Raw genomic sequence first — 8062 nt, forward strand, 5'->3', positions numbered from 1 at the left:
ACTAGGCCTCTTCATCGCAAGCAGAGCTAACTGCCATTGTTATGGCATTAAGATTCCTTGTAACTCTACTGTAGTGTCTACTAAGCTCGTTATGGCAGGAATCACACAATATTGTTCTCGTGTAACTCTCAGTTATCAACTTTAAAGTTATTTAACAGGCAACAATTCATAGTGATAACTTCTGATTTTTTTTATATAATACATTTCGGTTATTTCTGGGAACATCCCACAATAAAGCATTAAGACTATAAGATATTAACGACTCAAATATAGTAAATACACTTAGTAAGACGGTAAGATAGTAAAGACACAATGAAAATAAGATAGTATGACACTAAGTAAAGACATTAATACAGTAAGATAGTAAGACACTAAGTAAAGAAGTAAAGACAGTAAGACATTAAGAAATTAAGCTAGTAAAATACTAAGAGAGTAATGAGTGTTAGATAGTAAAGACTGAAAGATGTAGGATAGTAAAAACACTAACATAGTAAGATATTAGGAAATTAAGCTAGTAAGACTCTAAGACGGTAAAGAGAATAAGATAGTAAAACAGTAAGATAGTAAAGGCAGAAATAAAGTATAGAAAGTAAGATAATAAACACTTGAACACAGTAACATAGAAAAGAGAGTAAGATAGTAGAGACAATAAGACAGTTAGAAAGTCAAGACATAAAGATAGTAAGAAAGTCATGATAGAAAGATAATAAAGCTTGTATTACAGTAACATAATAAAGTTAGTAAGATAGAAAAGACTAAAATAGTAAAACATCTCACAACTTGGTGAGTAGAGGAAGGTGTGATGCACCAGCTCAGTGCTCTTGGTCCAGTCAACAGCAGCCAGAGCTATCACCAAGACTCTATCCTTGGGTCACCAGCAGCCAGAGCCGTCACCAAGATTATATCCTTGGGTCACCAGCAGTCAGAGCCATCACCAAGACTATATCCTTGGGTTACCAGCAGCCAGAGCCATCACCAAGATTATATCCTTGGGTCACCAGCAGTCAGAGCCATCACCAAGACTATATCCTTGGGTCACCAGCAGCCAGAGCCATCACCAAGATTATATCCTTGGGTCACCAGCAGTCAGAGCTATCACCAAGATGATATCCTTGGGTCACCAGCAGCCAGAGCCATCACCAAGATTATATCCTTGGGTCACCAGCAGCCAGAGCCATCACCAAGATTATATCCTTGGGTCACCAGCAGCCAGAGCCATCATCAAGATTATATCCTTGGGTCACCAGCAGCCAGAGCCATCACCAAGATTATATCCTTGGGTCACCAACAGCCAGAGCCGTCACCAAGATTATATCCTTGGGTCACCAACAGTCAGAGCCGTCACCAAGATTATATCCTTGGGTCACTAACAGCCAGAGCCATCACCAAGATTATATCCTTGGGTCACCAGCAGCCAGAGCCATCACCAAGATTATATCCTTGGGTCACCAGAAGCCAGAGCCATCACCAAGATTATATCCTTGGGTCACCAGCAGCCAGAGCCATCACCAAGATTATATCCTTGGGTCACCAGCAGCCAGAGCCATCACCAAGATTATATCCTTGGGTCACCAACAGCCAGAGCCGTCACCAAGATTATATCCTTGGGTCACCAGAAGCCAGAGCCATCACCAAGATTATATCCTTGGGTCACCAGCAGCCGGAGCCATCACCAAGATTATATCCTCGGGTCACCAGCAGCCAGAGCCATCACCAAGATTATATCCTTGGGTCACCAGCAGCCAGAGCCATCACCAAGATTATATCCTTGGGTCACCAGCAGCCAGAGCCCTCACCAAGATTATATCCTTGGGTCACCAGCAGCCAGAGCCATCACCAACATTATATCCTTGGGTCACCAGCAGCCGGAGCCATCACCAAGATTATATCCTTGGGTCACCAGCAGCCAGAGCCATTACCAAGATTAAATCCTTGGGTCACCAGCAGCCAGAGCCATCACCAAGATTATATCCTTGGGTCACCAGCAGCCGGAGCCATCACCAAGATTATATCCTCGGGTCACCAGCAGCCAGAGCCATCACCAAGATTATATCCTTGGGTCACCAGCAGCCAGAGCCATCACCAAGATTATATCCTTGGGTCACCAGCAGCCAGAGCCCTCACCAAGATTATATCCTTGGGTCACCAGCAGCCAGAGCCATCACCAACATTATATCCTTGGGTCACCAGCAGCCGGAGCCATCACCAAGATTATATCCTTGGGTCACCAGCAGCCAGAGCCATTACCAAGATTAAATCCTTGGGTCACCAGCAGCCAGAGCCATCACCAAGATTATATCCTTGGGTCACCAGCAGCCAGAGCCATCACCAAGATTATATCCTTGGGTCACCAGCAACCAGAGCCATCACCAAGATTATATCCTTGGGTCACCAGCAGCTGGAGCCATCACCAAGATTATATCCTTGGGTCACCAGCAGCTGGAGCCAGCACCAAGATTATATCCTTGGGTCACCAGCAGCTGGAGCCATCACCAAGATTATATCCTTGGGTCACCAGCAGCTGGAGCCATCACCAAGATTATATCCTTGGGTCACCAGCAGCCAGAGCCATCACCAAGATTATATCCTTGGGTCACCAGCAGCCAGAGCCATCACCAAGATTATATCCTTGGGTCACCAGCAGCCGGAGCCATCACCAAGATTATATCCTTGGGTCACCAGCAGCTGGAGCCGTCACTAAGATTATATCCTTGGGTCACCAACAGCCAGAGCCATCACCAAGATTATATCCTTGGGTCACCAGCAGCCAGAGCCATCACCAAGATTATATCCTTGGGTCACCAGCAGCCAGAGCCATCACCAAGATTATATCCTTGGGTCACCAGCAGCCAGAGCCATCACCAAGATTATATCCTTGGGTCACCAGCAGCCAGAGCCATCACCAAGATTATATCCTTGGGTCACCAGCAGCCAGAGCCATCACCAAGATTATATCCTTGGGTCACCAGCAGCCAGAGCCATCACCAAGATTATATCCTTGGGTCACCAGCAGCCAGAGCCATCACCACGATTATATCCTTGGGTCACCAGCAGCTTCTCTCTCTATAATACTCCCACATTTATTCCTTGCTAAACTCTTGGTAAACTTTTGGTAAACTCATCCATGTTAAGAAAATAATTATATAATTGTTCTCATTTTCTCAAACAAGTGAAGTTCAACAAACTTCAAAACAGCCGCCCCCGGGTGGGCTCGAACCACCAACCTTTCGGTTAACAGCCGAACGCGCTAACCAATTGTGCCACGGAGGCTTGGGTTAAACCGGCGTTTGTGTGTTTGTTAACTCTGCTTGTACTCACCTAGTTGTGCGTGCGGGGGTTGAGCTCTGGCTCTTTGGTCTTGGTTCTCAACTATCAATCAACTGGTGTACAGGTTCCTGAGCCAACTGGGCTGTATCATATCTACACTTGAAACTGTGTATAGAGTCAGCCTCCACCACATCACTGCCTAATGTATTCCACCTGTTAACTACTCTGACACTGAAAAAGTTTGTTCTAGTTTGTGTGTGTTTACGCGTTCCACATTTAGTTTGTCGTGTCCTCCTTGTTAGTCACAGTTTGTCTGGCAGAAAAGTCTCTCCTTATTTCTCTATTATATCTACCCAACCAATTGTGTTGGACGGTAGAGCGACGGTCTCGCTTCATTCAGGTCTGCGTTCAATCCCCTGACCGTCTAAGTGTTTGGGCACCATTCCTTTCCACCGTCCTATCCCAAATCCTTAATTCTGACCTCTTCCAAGTGCTATATATTCGTAATGGCTTGGCGCTTTACCCTGATAATTCCCTGCCTCTCTCAATCATACCTACTTGTGAAAATTTGAACAAAGTTTGCCTAAGCAACAGAGGTCGTAAGAAAGAGCCTTGAGGCACTTCACTTACAACATTTTCCCACTCTGGCTTAACCCCGTTTATACTAACTCTATTTCCTTTGGTATAGTCATGCCCTAATCCAACTTAATATAGCACCCACAATACCATGAGCCTTTATCCTTTTAATCAGTCTTTCATGTGGTACTGTATCAGAAGCTTTTCTAAAATCAAGGTACACAACATCATAATCCTTACCATTATCAACCACCTCAACTATGCTGGAATAAAAATAACATCAGGAGTAATTATAAAAATAGTTTCCTGTTAAATAACAATATAGTTCAAAAATACGATTTACAAGAGAGCAATATTGTGATTCCTGCCATAACGAGCTTAGTATACACTACAGTAATGACACATGGAATCTTTAGGTCATAACAAAGGCAGCTAGTTCTGCGTGCGATGAAGAGCTTTAGTTCTCAATACGTGTTTTTCTTCATTTCCGTTGAAAGTCATTATTCGTAATGATAGTGAATGCTGCCCCAGATCTGCCATCGGCAGGATTAGATGACCCATCAGTGAAAATTTGATCTGATTCTTATCCGGCTTCTGTATAAATTTCCTCAAGATACTTGTGCCTCATTTCTTGTGGTTGGACTTATTCGTTGTCATCTCGTTGATGATAATCCAGCATGAGTCATCCTCCCAGGAAAGTAACCTCTCTACAGGCAGGAGATCACGGGCTTGCTCAAGCAGATGAATTTCTTCAAGGAGGCAGACTTATCTGTTGCCATTTTTTGCTTCTCCTGTTTCCTCTTGTAAGTAGAACAGAACTCATTTTTTTCTTGGCAATATCACTGTAATCGGGGTTTTAATTACAAGCTTAGCAGTTAGTTCCTTAATTCTGCTTTTAACAGTGGGGAGGGACACCAACAGTGCAGCTGTCGTATCTAATAGCCAGAGTTGCCTAACAAGCTCAATTTTCGTGAAATCTTTCACTTGCAACAAAAATTCCTTTGAAATGATACAGTTTCATTGCATTATATATAATTGTAATTGTATGTATTTTGAGAGAAAAATTTCATTTTATCAAACATAACCTAACTTAACTTATCCAAACCTAACATAATATAACTAAGACAGTAATTCATGTTCCTATTATAATAAATTATTAGTGTTAGAAAAGAACCAATCTGAACATAAGAACATAAGAACATAAGAACAAAGGCAACTGCAGAAGGCCTGTTGGCCCATACGAGGCAGCTCCTATTCTATAACCACCCAATCCCACTCAAATACTTGTCCAACCCGTGCTTGAAACAATCGAGGGACCCCACCTCCACAATGTTACGCGGCAATTGGTTCCACAAATCAACAACCCTGTTACTGAACCAGTATTTACCCAAGTCTTTCCTAAATCTAAACTTATCCAATTTATACCCATTGTTTCGTGTTCTGTCCTGTGTTGATACTTTTAATACCCTATTAATATCCCCCCGGTTATGTCCATTCATTCACTTGTAAACCTCTATCATGTCACCCCTAACTCTTCGCCTTTCCAGTGAATGCAACTTAAGCTTTGTTAATCTTTCTTCATATGAAAGATTTCTAATTTGGGGAATTAACTTAGTCATCCTACGCTGGACACGTTCAAGTGAATTTATATCCATTCTATAATATGGCGACCAAAACTGAACTGCATAATCTAAATGGGGCCTAACTAGAGCAAGATATAGCTGAAGAACCACACCAGGTGTCTTGTTACTAACGCTGCGATTAATAAATCCAAGTGTCCGATTTGCCTTATTACGAACATTTATGCATTGATCCTTTTGTTTTAAATTCTTACTAATCATAACTCCCAGATCCCTTTCGCAATCCGACTTCGCAATCACAACACCATCTAGCTCGTATCTTGTAACTCTATCATCCTTACCTAACCTCAGAACTTTACATTTATCAGCATTAAACTGCATCTGCCAATCCTTTGACCATTTCAAAACCCTATCTAGATCAACTTGAAGTGATAGTGAGTCCTCCTCCGAATTAATTTCCCTACCGATTTTCGTATCATCGGCAAATTTGCAAATGTTGCTACTCAAACCTGAATCTAAATCATTTATATATATTATAAACAACAGAGGTCCCAGGACAGAGCCTTGAGGCACTCCACTTACAACATATTTCCACTCTGACTTGATTCCATTTATACTAACTCTCTGTTTCCTTTGGTATAGCCATGCCCTAATCCAGCTTAATATAGCACCCCCAATACCATGAGACTCTATCTTTTTAATCAGTCAGATTAAATCTGGAAATAAATGTTTGGAAACAACGAAAGTTATTCTTGTGAGATATTTTCTATGCCTACCTCTCTTAAGAGGTGGACCTCAAGCATAAAGAACTGCACACTGCAGATATTTCTACTCTAAGCAGGAGGACAATAGAAAAAGGAAAAGCGGGAGCAAACCGCCAGGCTTCCACCACAAGGATGAAAACCTGTCCACTTAGGCCGCTGGCTCCTCCTAGTTAAAAAAGAACGTTAAAACCAATAAAGGGTAACCGACGGGTTCTCACACCAAATTTAACTTTGATGTGAGGCGCTATGAATTAGAATTTGGATTTCCCAAGAACAGCCATCATTAAAAAAAAGATCACATTTACAGACAATCGTATAAAGAAGAACATGAGTGGAAAAGGATGGTTGAAGGGTTGACATCAAAGACCGTTTTCTATAACAAATTAACAATTTATTTACAAGAGACTAAACTACTACAACATCGAGTTTACGTTACGTTAATGTCCATCAAGTGGCACAATAACAACAGCTAAATAGCAACGACTCCGGTCCATTGCTGTGCGGCTGCATACTGAACTAACCTGAACTCAGGTGTGCCCACTGACGACGTAATATTGCAAACAAATAATTCACAAGCCTAGTTTACCCCACAGTGAGTGAATCGTTACGTTAATGATTATCCAATGGCACTTGCAAAACAGCTATTCAACAGCCCCTTGCACTGCGGGCTGATTAAATGAACTAACTGAACAATGATGCCCACTGATGACACAAGCTTGCAATCAATATTGTCACGGCTTCACGGTGACCTGATACTATAATCACAATCTTACGGGTCCTCCAACCCTACAGACGAGATACCCACGTAACTAGGTGGGTAGTCCAACACTGACTCACCCTATCACAACCTAATGTGAACACTCTTTGCAACTGCCTGCAAGAAGTTGCAAATGTAAACAGTAAACAAAGTCAGGCAAGGTAGGATTCTGAGACACAGCTCCAGTAATCCCTAAGTTACTTTACTCTCGTCACCAGACGATAAACAAAAGAAATTGCCTTAATCAATTACAAAATTGATTATGTGATTAATTACGTTAATTGATTGTCAACAGCAGTCAGCAACAAAGTACTTCTACGTTAATCATCAACACTTGTCTCTCTTAACATAGTCAATTTGTTAACAATAACTCAAAGTCTCTTAAATTACATCACACTTGACTCCTTTCAAGTATTCAGTGAGTAATTCCTAATTAATGTCAAACGGACACCTAATTAAATCCCAATTGAGTTACGTTATCTAAGCTTACCACTTCCTTGGTAGCTTCTCAACAGTCTATGCCATACTATACTTTAATGAGCGTTAATTACCCTTATTAACCCCGAGCAATTAATTAACTGTCACCAGGACCGATAATTAATCATCCATAAATACGTTTCGCTCCACACTGCCTAAGGAGGTCTCATCAAACACTGAAATCACGGACGAGGTATTAATTACCCTAATTTACATGAGTGCATCTTAATCCACTGTCACCAGACAGGATAGGATAAATATAACGAGTTATGCTAGCTCATTGACCTCGCTTTACCGAGTCATCAAGACAATTGACGTTAATTACTCCACTAATTATCATGAGCTACTGATGCTATACCCCAGAAAGGTAATTAGTCTTGAGCAAATTACGTTAACACAAATACTGTCAGACCTTGACAGTTCCTCCCCACTATGTGAATTCATGATGAGAATGCTAATTACACAATTAGCTAGAGTGGTTAATTAGTTGTCACACGGACAATTAATTGCACCTGAAACGTATCTCAATAAGCTCAGCACTGTTTCTCTTAACAGCTCTCTCATTAGGTAATGTGCAACGCCTCATGACGTTAATTACCCCAATTAACTCTCACTAAATCCTTAAGTCATCAACACAACTT

At 41.7% G+C, this 8062-nt stretch overlaps 1 non-coding gene across 1 annotated transcript; it reads right to left on the minus strand.

The window, feature by feature from the left end:
* Nucleotides 1–3196: 3196 nt before the first annotated feature.
* On the minus strand, nt 3197–3270 carry TRNAN-GUU (transfer RNA asparagine (anticodon GUU)). Its single transcript has one exon. It is a non-coding gene; the product is annotated as a tRNA-Asn (tRNA).
* Between the last annotated feature and the right edge of the window lie 4792 nt (nt 3271–8062).

The sequence above is a fragment of the Procambarus clarkii genome, chromosome 24, assembly GCF_040958095.1.
Source record: "Procambarus clarkii isolate CNS0578487 chromosome 24, FALCON_Pclarkii_2.0, whole genome shotgun sequence".
Taxonomy (NCBI): domain Eukaryota; kingdom Metazoa; phylum Arthropoda; class Malacostraca; order Decapoda; family Cambaridae; genus Procambarus; species Procambarus clarkii.